We start from the raw sequence: 15,717 nt of genomic DNA, 5'->3' as shown, positions 1-15,717 counted from the left end.
GCCCATAACAATCATTAATTTCTCATCCATCTTCTGTCCCTCCTGTATCTGCTATAGCAGGTTTGGCTTTACTTACAACTTAGCCAAAATAGTTCCATCCTGACCTAAAGATAAATGGGCATTTAAGGATCTCAAAGCTGTAATGGACTTCCTACTCAGAGCATTAGTAACCACATTTGCCTTCCCAGGATGATAATCTATCACACAATCATAGTCCTTCAGGAACTCAATCCATCGTCTCTGTTTAAGGTTAAGCTCCTTCTGGGTTGGCAAGTACTTCAGACTATTGTGGTCTATGTATATGTAGCACTTTTCACCATACAAATAGTGCCTCCATTTTTTTAATGCAAAAATAATTACTGCTAACTCCAGATCATGGGTAGGATGGTTCTTTTCATGTGGTCTTAACTGTCTGGAAGCATAGGCGACCACTTTCCCTTCTTGCATCAGAACACACTCTAGCCCATTGTGAGAAGCATCACTGTAGACCACAAAGTCCTTCCCAAATATTGGTTGTGTTAATACTAGTGCCTCTGTCAACATAGCCTTTAACCTCTCAAAACTAGCTTGACACTTATCATTCCAGTCAAATTTTACATTCTTTTTCAGTAACTTGGTCAGTGGAGCCGTTATCAAAGAAAACCTCTTCACAAACCTTCTGTAATACCCAGCTAGTCCCAAAAAACTTCTAACTTTAGTTGCATTTCTGGGAGGCTTCCATTCCATTATCGCTTCAATCTTCTTGGGATCCACTCTAATTCCATCAGTTGATACTATGTGTCTAAGGAAAGTAATCTCATTTAACTAGAATTCACACTTGGACAATTTAGCATATAACTTCTTCTCTCTTAGGGTCTGCAAAATAATTCTTAAATGCTTATCATGCTACTTTCTGTTCTTGGAATACACTAGGATATTATTAATAAAGACCGCTATAAACCGTTCTAAGTATGTATAAAAGATATGGTTCATAAGGTCCATGAAAGCTGCTGGTGCATTTATCAATCCAAACGGCATCACAAAAAATTCATAATGCCCATACCGAGTCCTGAATGCAGTCTTTGCCACATCTGCATCCTTTACCCTCAGCTGATGATACCCTGATCTGAGATCAATCTTAGAAAATACACCTGCTCCTTTTAATTGATGAAACAGATTATCAATTGTAGGCAATGGGTACTTGTTCTTCATAGTTACTTTATTTAGCTGTCGGTAATCAATGCATAACCTCAAGGTCCCATCCTTCTTTTTCACAAATAGCACCGGAGCTCCCCATGGTGACACACTGGGGCTTATAAACCCCTTATCCAGTAACTCCTGCAACAGAATTTTCAACTCCTTCAATTCAATGGGTGCCATCCTATAAGGAGCAATTGAAATCGGTGCTGTACTCAGCATTACCTCAATAGCAAATTCTATTTCCCTTTCTAGTGGCAAACCAGGCAACTCCTCAGGGAATACATCAGCGAAGTTACATACAGTGGGAATGTCACAAAGACTAGATTTAGCCTTTCTGGTATCAACAACATGCGCCAGATAGGCTTCATAACCTTTTCTCATCAATTTCCTTACAACAGTGGCTAAGATGACATTAGATAGAAAATCTGTCCTTTCCCCCACAACAATAATCTCATCATTTTTAGGAGTTTTCAGTGTAATCCTCTTCAATCTACAATTCACTATTGCTTGATGATGTGATAGCCAATCCATCCCAAGGATGACATCAAACTCGTGGAAGGGTAATTCAATTAGGTCTGCCGAGAACTCATATCCCTAAATCCTCAATGGGTAACCTCTGTACACTTTATTTATCACCACACTATGGCCTAGTGGGTTAGTGACTAGGATATCTTGGTCACTTTCTTCTACTTGAATTCTCCTTTCCACGGGTAACTTAATGCAAATGTATGAATGAGTGGATCCTGGATCCACCAATGCATGCACAGGCATATCATAAAGTAAAAACATACCACTGATGACATTCGAAGCATCCTGCTCCTCTTGTGCCCTCATTGCATATGCCCTGGTTGGTGCCCTTGCCTCTGGCCTCTCAACTGATTCTAATGCAGGCCTCTGTTAAGTACCAACTACCTTAGATTTACCTGGTCTTCTACCCTTTTGAGCTGTAGGGGTAGGTTTGTCTGTTTGTACTGGAGTAGCTGTAGTATTCCTCCATGGGCAATCTTTTATTTGATGCTCAGTAAATCCACACTGGAAACATCCTCCAGTCAGTCACCAACGTTCACCTCTATGCCACTTATAATAGTGTGGACACGCTAAGAAACTGCTGGGGCTGGTCCCCTAAACACCGTCCCTGGAGAGCAGCCCACTGATGGAGTGACTGGCCTCTCCTAAGTGTAAACTGAGATTTGGGCCTCTGTGACTGGCCCTGACTTTATGTCTGGCTATGGCCCTAAGCCTGGGGGCCTTTGAACTTCATACTAGGTGCAGAGGAGGAACTAGTCCAACCTTAAACCCTTTTTTGCTGCCTGTCTCTTCTACTCTGTTCATTTATTCTGACCCTCTCAACTTTCAGTGTAGCCTCAACCAACTATGCAAAGTTTGTGATCCGCAGGGCTGTGATAAGCAGCTTTATTTTGTCGTTTAGCCCCTCTTCAAACCTCCTACATTGATCTGCTTCTGTAGGGACTATCTCTCTTTCATATCTGCTTAATCTGATAAATTCCCATTCATATTTTGTTACAGACAACTGTCTTTGCCTCAAACTGATAAATTCTCTTCTTCTTTCCTCCAGATACACATTACTGATATATTTCTTCCTGAACTCCACAAGGAAGAAATCTTAGGTTATCTGAATCAGTTGCACCTCCCTTGATACTGTGTCACACCATTGATAGGCATCCTCCTGTAGTAGGGACACAACACCCTCCAAATTCTGCTCTGGGGTGTAGTGGAGCTACTGAAGGACCCTTTTTGTCCTTTCTAGCTAATGTTCAGCTGTTGCAGGGTCATCTTCCTTTTTACCCATAAAATCCATAGCCCCATATTTTCTGAGTTTCTCCAAATGGGACTTCTGTGGTGGCTACTAAGGTTATGGAATAGCTCCAGCCATTTGCCTAAAGAACTCTATCATTTGTTGAAATAAAGCCTGTTGAGGCTGTATAGGTACCTCTTACATTGGTGCAGTAGGTTCCCCCCTACTTTTCGCTTTAGCTATAGGTGGAGCATGACTCTCTACCTCTTCCTCAATAGCTTTCTGCGATGCCAGATCCATATCCTAACAAAAAATAACCAAAAATAAATAGATCTGCATTAGTGTCACCTTAACTCTTACAAATACAATGCATGGTTTATACTATATCCAGGTCTAAAAATGCCTAAACCGTGCACTGATACCACTAAATGTAACACTCTTTATCTGTCTACAGTGTAGTCGAGCAAAGCATGTCACACCCTGTGTCAAAGCATCTTATCTTATCTTATCTTATTTCATTTCCTAGTGATTACATTTAATTTTGTTTATTTAGGTTCAATTAATCAATGGAGACACTGATGGAGTTTCCCCTAATTTATTAATATTTTGATGATTCCTCACCTATTTAAAATCTCAATAATAATCTCAATAATATAAATTTTTCACAATTTCAATGCTTCATCTTTATATATCAAACTCACAAATGCATTCATTCCATACATAAATAAAATCATACTCGCATTCATAAATAAAACACTTAATTTTCATTAATTTACATAATTTATAAATAATTACATGAGTTCATAATTTACATGACAAAATTAATATCTAAGTACAAAATACAAAATACACTAATATAGCCTAGCGGTCCTACCAAAATGCACTGTAGAGGATGGTGACACTGGACTGAAGTGTAGATCTGGACTCCTAAAAATCCTAGTCTATGGTCTACTGGGCTCTCTCTTATGGTCTCTAGTACCTACGCGTGGCAAAAAGTGACGCGCTAAGCATAAAGCTTAGTGGTGCAAATATAATAAATAGATAAACTAAATAATTAAAAGTAAAGAAATTATGCTATTATTCCACACAGACTGCATTTTTTATAACTATTTGTAATATATTTAATTTAATGATTTTTATATTCATTATTTAGTTGTAAATTTTTAGGACTTATTTTAATTGCCCAAGCAACCTACACAATTTAAGTGAGCTAGATAAATGGGTAAACTGGCACTGGGTATCAGGTACCTCAGGCCATCACACTATCGGTCACATAGTGTCTGCTAGGTGTGCAACAGAATGACTAAAAAGCCATAATATCAGTCAGGCATAAAGCCGTGTATGTCAAAGAATAACAAAATGGCCAAAAGCCATAAATCACAAAATGGTGCAGAGCCATAAGTAGTACTGCACGTCAGAACCCTATTGGCGTGCCAACCTATCCAAACTAATCATAACTAGGCATACATGGTCATATTAGCAATTTAATATTGGTTCTTTGCATTTTATGTCTTTGTGGTTACTATTCACAATACTATCTATGCTAAATTTTGATTATTCCATAAATAAAAGGTATACAAGTTCTAAATACATGATCATACCACATTTTGGGTTATAAAGTTGTTGGCATTAATTGCCAACCACAATTCAAGTCTTCCTAGAAGCATTTTAAAATTTTCTATTTTTGCAACCTAAATTTACTGTTCTATGGGACCAATCTACATTGGAATTTTGGCCAACCTTTCTTCATCAAAGTTATTCCTTAATGTCTTAAGTTTAATTCTCTTTTTAAATCACTCCATTTAGAGTTTTTTAGCTCAAGTTATGGCATTTTTACCATAACTGGTCGAATTGGTCAATGCCCAAAATTTTCTGGGTAGTTTTGGTTCTGGCAGTTTTGTTGAGCAAACTTTGGTTAGCAATTTGACTAGGTTAATGTCAGAATTAGGATTTCTGTTCCTCATGAAAATTGTTCTACTATGTCTAACATTTCCAATGGTTCAAGAATCAGGTCATTCTGACCTTCCTAGAGTAAGTTATGGCCATTTGAACATTTACTATTCATATGGTCATTTTTCCAGGTCCACCATATGGTTACCCGGATTCAAGCTAATTTTAGGTCACTTTGTGTTGGGTTTCTGGGCAGGGTCCCCGCATGAAAAATGTGGCATTATGTCCCTAGTTTCACCTCCAATTAGTCTTACACCAATTGAAGCTATACAACTCTACTTATGGCTGCCCAAACCTACTAGACTCAAAGTCTAGAATTTCCAGCACAAAGACAACTCATCCAATTCACAATTTAATTCCACAACCAATTCCATTTTAAGGTCAAACCATATCAAATGGTTACTAATTAACCTTAATAATACCAATTAAGCATCAAAGCACAAAATCCTCAAATTCTCATAAACCCTAATTGGCATATTCCTAATTTTATGCCAAGCACCCAACTACCATTACAATTCACACATTGGCTTTCATCAATAATCACAAACATGTTTTAATTCATCAAACACATCAATTTCTCACTACCTCCATGTTGACCGAAATTTAGGGTTTTCATGGTGCACTTTTGTTTTCAATTTTTTTAATCAACTTCAACATATTTCAACTTACTTTTAAAAATCAAAGAAGAGGGAAAGTAAAATTTTCACTAACCTTAATTTGAAGGATTTCCAAGCTTGCCAAATCTTTACTTTTTCTACTTCTTTTTGCTACTAATCACTTCGCCAAGAGAAAATATGAAATTTTTGTATTGGCGACTAGGGATTTTATGGTGAAAATTGAAGGGAAAATCAAGCTTGAGAAGTTAGCAATGGTGGATGGGTGATGAAGAGTGGTTCAGCCACTTTGCAAGAGGAAGAAGATGAGTTTATTTTTGTTTCTTTTTAATCCCTTTTATATCTTTTAATGAGGTTTGTCAAATTTTAATTGGTTAGAAAATTTTAATTACATCATCATTGCATCATGCACATGTAATAATTATAATTTAATTTCATTTTATTTTTATTTTTGTTTTTCTTTTCTTCTTTCTCTTACTCATTTCTAATTAATTTTTTTTTATCAATATTTCTTCATATTTTATTGCATAATTCTCACTTACTTAAATGGACATGTTGGTCAAAAATCAACTCTGAGGGTGAAATGACCAAAATGCCCTTCGTTGTGTTTACTGAGTTATAATTATCTGTATCGATTGACATAAATTTTCTTATAGTTTCTCGGCATTTTATTGTCATCTAAACCTCAGTAATCCTTCACTTAAGTCCCCAAATAATTATTTCACAGGGTTCCCCACAAGTCTGGGGTTGGCAGCTATCTTCACAGTCGTTTCCCATTAGAGTTACCTATTGCCGGAGCTTCGGCTCATTTAACCTCTTTGCATTTCATTTCTTTAATTCCTCCTTAATATTTCTTAGTCATTATCTAGGTTATTTATGACTTCTCACTCTAGTTTAAATAAAGTTTCAGACATTCTAGCTGTCCGAATAGACGTTGGTCACCAGAACAGTAGAATATACGGACTACCTAAAGTGAGGGCATTACAGTTCTTTCCCTCTAACAAAAATTTCGTCCTCGAATTACCTAATGCAAACAGTTAAGGGAACTATTGCCTCATCGTCTCTTCACTTTCCCAGGTTGTCTCTTCGATATTGTGGTGCCTCCAAAGTACTTTCACTAGTGGAATCTATTTGTTTTGTAGTTCTTTCATTTCTCAAGCCAAGATCTTTATAGGTTCCTCTTCATATATCAAATCTGGTTGTATTTCAATTTCTTCTATTGATATGACATGTGAAGGGTCTGATCGGTATCTTCTCAACATCAATACGTGAAACACATTATGGATCTTGTCCAGCTCTGGTGGTAAAGCTAGCCTGTAGGCTACTGGACCCACACGTTCAATGACTTCATATGGGCCAATAAACCTAAGGCTTAACTTGCGCTTTCTCCCAAACCTCAATACTTTCTTCCATGGTGATACTTTGAGAAACACCTTATCGCCAACCTCATATTCTATGTCTTTTCTCTTCAAGTCAGCATATGATTTTTGTCTATCGGAGACAGCTTTCAAGTTATCTTTTATCAATTTAATCTTTTCCTCAGTCTGTTTTATCAAGTCTAGTCCCAAAATCTTGTCTTCACCAAGTTCTATCCAACACAGCGGTGTTCTGTACTTCCTCCCATATAAGGCTTCATAAGGAGCCATATGAATACTAGCTTGATAATTATTGTTATAAGCAAATTCTGCCAGTGGGAGATATCTTTCCTAACTTCCCTCAAACTCTATGACACAACTCTTTAGCATATCTTCAAGCACCTATCACATATTTCATGTTATTACTGTCATTTCAGTTTAATATTTATAATAATTCATTGAGTTTTAAGGTTTACCTGAATCATCTGTTCTGACTATTCATCCGTTTGATGATGAAAAGTCGTGCTATAATGGAGTTGTGTACCCAAGGCTTCCTGCAACTTCTTCCAAAATCTGGATGTGAACCTTAGGTCTCTATGAGATATAATGGAAATTGAAATTCCATGTAGTCTAACTATCTCACTAATACACAACTCTGCTAGCTTCTCCAGTGAATAGTCAGTTCAAACTGGAATAAAGTGTGCTGATTTGGTTAATCTGTCCACTATCACTCATACTGCATCACGTTTCTTCTGGGTGAGAGGTAGACCACTAATAAAATCCATGGTGATCCTATCCCATTTCCATTCAGGTATACTTATGGGCTGCAATAAACCTGATAACCTAATGGAACTTTTTGTTTCTTTTTAATCCCTTTTATATCTTTTAATTAGGTTTGTCAAATTTTAATTGGTTGAAAAATTTTAATTACATTATCATTGCATCATGAACATGTAATAATTACAATTTAATTTCATTTTGTTTTTGTTTTTCCTTTCTTCTTTCTTTTACTCATTTCTAATTAAATTATTTTATCAATATTTCTTCATATTTTATTAAATAATTCTCACTTAAATGGACATGTTGGTCAAAAATCAACTTTGAGGGTGAAATGATCAAAATTCTCTTGGTTGTGTTCACCGAGTTATAATTATCTATATCAATTGACATAAATTTTCTTGTAGTTTCTTGGTATTTTATTATCATCTAAGAAGGAGTGAGAGAGGGAGTTTTCGGCCAAGCTATGGAAGAAGGTAGAAGAAGCTAATTTTTATTTTAATTTGTCTCTTTTTGCCTTTTATACTTAGTCTTGTTTAGTATGATTGGCTACGAAATTTTTAATAGCATCATCATGACTTATGCATGATGTCATAATTAGATTGTTTAATTTCATTTGTTTTAGTTTCTTTTCCTCTCTTTCCTACTCAATTTTAATTAAATTTTCATTAATATTTATTCACATTTTATGTCATATACCTCACTTACTTAAATGGACAAGTTGGTAAAAAATCATCTCTGAAGGTGAAATGACCAAAATGCCCTTCGTTTTATTTAATGAACTAAAACTGTCTGTACTGATTTACATAATTTTTCTTGTATTTTTTTAGCAATCTATTGTCATCTAAACCTCAATAATCATTCACTTGAGTCCTAAAAATTATTTTACAGGATTCCCCACAGGTCTAGGATCGCTAAGTGTCTCCACAACCTCTTCTCGTTAGGGTTACCCATCGTCGTAGCTTCGGCTCATTTAACCTTGTTGCATTTCTTTCCTTAAATTTTTTCTTAATTTTTATTATCATTATTTGGCTTATTTATGACTCCTCACTCTAGTTTAAATATAGTTCTAGACATTCTAGCCGTCCAGATAGATGTTAGTCACCAGAACAGTAGAATGTACGAACTACCTAAAGTGAGGGCATTACACAGTTGGTACTTGTGAACTAGAAAAAAGGGTCTGATGCCATCTCTACAGATACAAGGGACAGAATGAAAAGTCACAAGCAATAATAGTCAACCAGGAAAATACAGGTATCGATAGACAAATACAACATTAACAGATGCAAGCGAATTGTAGGTACTGTTTGTAGATATAAACAACATAGGGTAGGAACCTAAGCAGGTACCTGCAAAATTCCCAAATCCAGAAGTAATCAACATGACCCATTCAATGTTTAGCAATCATGGCAAGATCAACAGTAAGTAGTGAATGATTCGAAACATACTTAAAATCGGGATGAGCAAGCACGTAGAAATGATAGTGGAATATCGTGTGATGGAGAATTTGGGTCTTAGCTTGATCAACGATGGTGGCAGTTGTTGTTGGTCGTTAATAGAGAAAGAGACAGTGAAAGGATGGAATGATGATCAAGTGACGCTGGCACTTGGCCTGGTGGAGATAAATGGTGAAATGATGAATAAAGACCAATAAAGGAATGACAAAAAGGACCAATGAAACCTCGATGATAAACGATGGGCAAGGATGATGGTTGAACATGAGTATATTGATAAGAAATGGAGTGTCAGAAAAGGAAACTTGAATTGCACTAAGGAAAGAAGAGAGAGAGAGAGAGAGAGAGAGAAGGAGAAAGTTGCACACCAAATGAAGAAAGAGAGAGGAATTGATAGTTTTCTTTGATTGTGAATGTGAGAATGAAGTGATTAGTAATAAATGAGCCATTGGGAAGGTAAATTTGTTGTAATTAAAAGCTTACAGTGATTAGACTTTTATTGGGAATGGAACTCTGGCGGGGATGGAGTTAGATTGAATTTCAAACTTTCAGAAAGATAATAGGGGATATTTGATTATTTTTTGAATTTTGAATAGTAAAAGGTAATCTGGAATCAATTATTGTCCACCTAGAATGGTTTAAACAACCAATCTAGGTGTGGGAAGCAATTGTTTACACCAAAAATTATTAAATTATTTATTAATTATTTTTAGGTCAGAAGAATTAATTAAATTAATTTTTTGTGAAATTAATTTAATTTATTTTATTTTATTTATTTAATTAATTTGTGGCCTAAGATAATTTTTCCTTAAAGATAATTGTTTCATTAAAGTCCTAATTTGGCATGAGGGAGAATAAAAAGTGAAATTGCTGTAAGGGATTGTACAAGAAAGAAGGATCCCTTAAAGCTAGCGCTGCTATACTATGGGCAGCTTGGTTGCCTCCTTTTCTAACAAAGCTAAAGGAACATTCCTTGAAAGGTTGTGCTAAAAATAGAATATCTAATACTATTCCTTGAATTTGGAAACGAGTAACAGAACCATTAATGGACTAGACAAGCACCTGTGAGTCCCCTTCAAAGATAACTCGCATGAAATTCCTCCTCTTTGCGAAAAATCAGGCTTCCCTACAAGCCAAACCTTCCATGACCATGGATTAGTAATTGCCTGAATCTGCTTGCAAATCCATCCATTGTTGCCACTGTTACTATCCCTAACTAAAGTTGTTATTGCTTTGAAACCTTAATCTTTATTAACTACTGCATCAAAGTTGATTTTCAAGACATTTTGGGGTGGTGGAAAAAAGACAGATTGAGGTAATTCATGTTGCACTGAAGTAGGTTCTTCTGTGGAATTAGCAGTCATAAATTCTATATGATGCCTAGCAGCTAAATTAAGCACTTCGTGAAAAGAGAGACTCTGATGGTCGAATGCTAAGTGGTTTCTATTTTTCTAGAGCTACTATATGATAAACACTGTTAATTCCATAAGAATTTTGCCCTTATTACTATTCCTAATGTAATTAAGCAATTTAGACCACACATCTTTCATTCCTCAAAGCACAACATAGTGGACCTAAGGCAAATGGGGAAGTAAATCCATACTTTAACTGCCTTAGGACATGAAAAGAGGAGATGCTTTGCTATTTCAAGTAGGCCACAAAAAGCACAATCCCTGTAGATATAAGGAATATTTTTGCTAAGGATTTCCCTTTAGGAACTTTGTTAAGGATTTTCCACAGAAAAATTACCAATTTGTTAGGAAGGTTCAAACTCCAAATGCTTTTTTATAAACTTTGTAAACCTTGTTGTGTGCTTGGACTAGCTCCATCCTTCCTCGAGTAGTTAGAAGCTCTTTAGCTAAGAAGTAAGTTGACTTGACTGCATAACCACCATGTCTAGTGAAATGCCAAATAAGCTTGTCATCCCTTCTAAAAATTGCAACTGGCATTGTTAAAATAGTTTTGACATCTTCCTCCATAAAGTTCTCCCTTAACCCATGGACATTCCATGAGGTTCATTATTATATAATAGCTAAATCACCCATACTATTCTGCCATCATGTTGCAGTGTAATTATTAAAGGGTGAGGAAAGCAGCTTGGCACCCAATTATCCTCTTTACATAAAACAGATTGGCCATTGCTAATTTGCTACCTAGTCCCCTTCTTGAGCACTCTTCTTCCCCACATGATGCTTCGCCATCCCCACGAGGGATTACTACCCATATTTGCTCCCATAAAGGTTGTAAAGGGAAAGTACTTGCCTTTGAGCACTCGAGCTAAGAGAGAATTAGGGTTCTCCATTAATCTCTATTCTTGCTTGGCTAGTTGGGCCATATTAAAAGCCTCTAGGTCTTTAAAGCCCAAGACCCCCTAGATTTTTGGTTTACACATGTGTTTCCAGGCAATCTAGTGCATCCTTTTCTCATCCTTGACTTGTCCCCACTAAAAGTTTGCCATCATTGCATTGATTTCCTGGCACAAGGACCTTAGCAATATGGAGCATGACATGACATACACTGATAAAGTAGTAGCAACTGCTTTCAAAAGAACTTCTTTGCCTCTCGTAGACAGGAGTTGTTCCTTCCACTTTGTAAGCTTATGCTAAACTTTATCCCTAACATGTGAAAACAATTGCCATTTGGATCTTGGAAAACTAACTAGGAGGCCTAGGAATTTATCCTGCCCTTCCATGATGCGAACTTATAAGACTACTGAGATGACCAAGCAAGTCTCCCTAGGTGTATTATGGCTGAAAGTAACTGATGATTTAGCCAAATTAACCATTTGTCCACTTGCCTCTAAATACTAGTGAAGGACTTGCTTAACCATCTCTGTTTCTGCTATAGTCGCCTTAGAGAAAAGAATGGAATCATCTACCAAAAAAAAAAGGTGTGAAATAACCAGTCCTCTCCTTGTAATTTTTATGCCTTGCATAGGAGAGTTACTAATCATGTGTGATAGACCTTTAACACAAAATAGGAAGAAAAAAGAGGAAGAGGCTCCCTTGTCTCAATCCTCTCAATGGAGTGATGAAACCAACCTTATTGCCATTAATTTATAGCGAATATGGCACTGTTGATACACATTCCATGATCCAATTAACCCACACTATGCTGAAACCCATTGAAATAAGCATATGGTAAAGGTAATTCCATTCTACAATGTCATAAGCCTTGCTTATATCAAGCTTTAAAGCCATATTACCCTTTTGACCTCTTATGCTATTCTTCATGTGGTGCATAATTTCATGACACAGTAATATGTTATCTGATATCAATCTCCCTTTGATGAAGGCACTATGCTCTATACCAATGAGAGAGTCCATAAGAGGTTGAAGTCTTTCAGTAAGAAGCTTGGAGATGATTTTGTATATCACATTGCATAGTCCTATCGGTCTCAAGTCCTTCATTGTTTGAACCTGCTTAATTTTAGGTATGAGGGTGATGACCGTATGACTGATGCTTTTCAGAAGGCGGCCTTTATTAAAGAATTCAAACACTGCCTCACAAGAACTATCCCCTACAATTCCCTAATATTTTTGAAAGAAGACTCCGATAATGCCATCCTCACCTGGTGCTTTGTGAGGGTGAATAGAGAAGGTCACAACCTTAATTTCTTCCTTAGAGAAGGGCCTTGTGAGGCTTTCATTCATTTGTTTTGTGACTCTAGGCAAGAAACCAGTAGTGACTTGATTCAAATTGCTAGGTCTAGATGTGGTGTATAATTGCCTAAAATAATTTAAGGCCATATTTGAAATTTCTTAGAAGGAATATTTCCATTGGCCAGAGTAATCCTTGATACCATTAATGTGGTTCCTTCGTTAGCATTGGATTACCTTCATATGAAAGTAACTAGGGTTCTTGTCACTTGCTTTTAACCAATCTTATCTTGCCTTTTGTGCCCAAAAAAGCTCTTCTCTTTTAACTTCCTCTGCCAATTCATTTTCAATTTCTCTTATTACTGCCCTATTCTATGAATTTGATCGTCTTTTAGTGTCCTCTAACTGAGCAAAAAGAAGATTAATTCTTTGACTAGAATTTTGATTGTTTTATTTGCACCATTCAACAATGGATTGACGACACTGCTTTAATTTAGAGGCTACTTTATATAAGGAGTGTCCAGCTACACTTTGCTGTTATGTGAATCATATAACAACCTCTATCTCTTGATTCCCAATCCATTGTCTATCAAATCTAAACCTTCTTTTGGATGTCCGTTGACCACAATCAACTACTACCAAAATTGGTTTATGGTCAAAGTCCATGTCTTCTAAGTGTATCACCTCTGCATTGGTGTATATAAAGAGCCATTGGGTCATGGCTAGACTGCGGTTTAATCTCTCTTTAATATGCTATTGCCCATTGCGTCTATTATTCTAAGTCTTAAGTGAACCTGTGAATCCATGTCTGTAAGCCCCAAATCATTGATGAAGGATCAAAATGGAAGAATCTTGGACTAGACATGTATATTGCCTCCCCTTTTTTCTCTTGGACTTAAAAGAGAATTAAAGTCTCTAATTACCAGTAACTCTGAGTTCAAATTACTCTTATACTGAGCTAAAAAAAGAAATTGTGATAATCTAGTATCATCCACACAACTAGCATACACTAATAAAACATCCCATTTCACATTTATTGAAGCATCCAAAATACAAATATGGAAGAAGAAATCTTCCTTATGCACAATGGTTACATCACAATATTCCTTCCAAGCTAAGGCCTGCTATTCCTACTGGGTCAACCATAAAAATAGCAAAAATTACCACAACATCTAAGCTTCCTGCCAACTATTCTGGAACTATTTTTGGCCTCTATAAGGAAAATCACTTATGGGGAATGGGATTGGCAATTCCCTTTAAGATGGTGGAATGTCAGGGGGTTCCTTACACCCTAACAATTCCAGCTCAAAATCTTCATAATTCAGGCTGGGGCCACTTTCGGTTGGCTACCTCTACCATATCAAAAGATGAATAAGAAGGACAAGCTTTTTTATTGCTAGCACTAATGGGGTCATTCTCTGGTCTAACTCTTTTCTCACTGTTTGCATTCTTTCTTGAAAACTGGTCATCTCTTCATTTTGAATTTCCTCTTCTACACTAATTTCTTATATAACAACTGTTGATGATAACATTGGCTTAGCCCTAGCCAGTCTCTTCCATTTGACCTTGGTAGCGGTGGTAGTCTAATTTTACTCTAAAGGGGTTTCCTCTTTATCTTTGGGATTATCTGTGTGTTGCTTATTATCAGGTTGGGGCTTAAACAAGGTTGAGGTCATAAGGATTAGATGGTCCAAAGGAATGAGTTCGGTGGGTTAGACTGTAGGTTTAGGAATAGTTATAGTGGCACAAGTCTGAGTTAAGGCCTTATCCCTTGGGGTCCATTTCAGTGCTTCTGGCTTTGGATTTTTGGTAGCAATTTAGCTTAATGGGCTTTGGTTTCTAGGACAATTGGTTACTAGTTGGGCGGTTGGTTCATTGTAGTGGGCCTCCACTATGGTTACTTTATCATGGCCTTCAAGAACCTAATCCCATGAATGATCTGATCCCACCAGTGTAGTTTTGATTTCCTATGACTCTTTAAGTTATATACCACTAGCTGTTTCCCTTAGCACTTCTCCCTTTCTTTGTTATACCCTATTTTCCTCTTCTGTTGTCTCTTCTCTGATGGTCATCAATTCCTCTGTTGCTATAGTCTGGAAATAGGGTATCAAATAAGGGAACTTTTGGAAGAAATCCTTGATATCAAAATTTTGTATACCCTGTGTGGCATGATATTTTACAAAAAGTTTTAGGGTTTGACTTTTGAGTCGAGGCTTTCTGGGTCAGCATGCTCACGGCTCGAGGCAGGCTCATCTCCCAATATTTTCGAAAGTGGGTAAGTTCCAAAGGCCTGGAGCTTTACCTTGAATGGTAGGGATGGCCAGTACTGGCTAAGAGAAGTTTAGTCTGGTAAGTACTCCAGTGGCTAATGGTGACTCTATGGAGATTGGGCTAGGTCTGGATTATATCAAGTGGCCATTTTCTTATGGCATATTTTCTCTGTGCCTCTGTTTCCTTCTCCTTCCTAGAGATTTGTAAGGTAGATGGAGGTAATGCATGAGGGCTAGGAGATTGTGCTTTGTGGCTTGGGTTTGACTGAAGTGATTTGGTGCTCTTGTCCATCAAAAGCTTATATGATTTAGAGAGTTGATTTTAGTAACCAGCAAGATTTAGTTTCAAGGGGATTACCTGATCAGATTTTTGTTTAGAGATGGGAGTGGCTTTGAGCCCTGGACCACAGGGGTTTTGTGGCTTTTCATCTGGGTTCTCTGTGTCTGGGCATTCCTAGAGCAGATCATCGATTACTCCACAGTTATAACAGATGTTTGGGCATTTTTCGTATTTCAGAGGAACCCAATAAGTGCTACCATTAATGAATCCAGGAGTGATGGGTTAATTGAGGTTAATCTCAGCTCTAAGCCGAAGAAAGGTTGAGAATTCAACCATTCCACTCTCTATGAGATCATCTTCCACAAAATTTCCCACCAAGTTCCCAATCAATCTTGCATTTTCACTGTTCATCTGTAACACCCCTATTGGCATAGCTTGGTACATTTTACTGTTCCAGTGACCGGTGTCAGTATGAATAATTAA

This window comes from Hevea brasiliensis, chromosome 13, assembly GCF_030052815.1.
Source record: "Hevea brasiliensis isolate MT/VB/25A 57/8 chromosome 13, ASM3005281v1, whole genome shotgun sequence".
NCBI classification, from domain to species: domain Eukaryota; kingdom Viridiplantae; phylum Streptophyta; class Magnoliopsida; order Malpighiales; family Euphorbiaceae; genus Hevea; species Hevea brasiliensis.
This window is presented reverse-complemented; position numbering follows the sequence as displayed.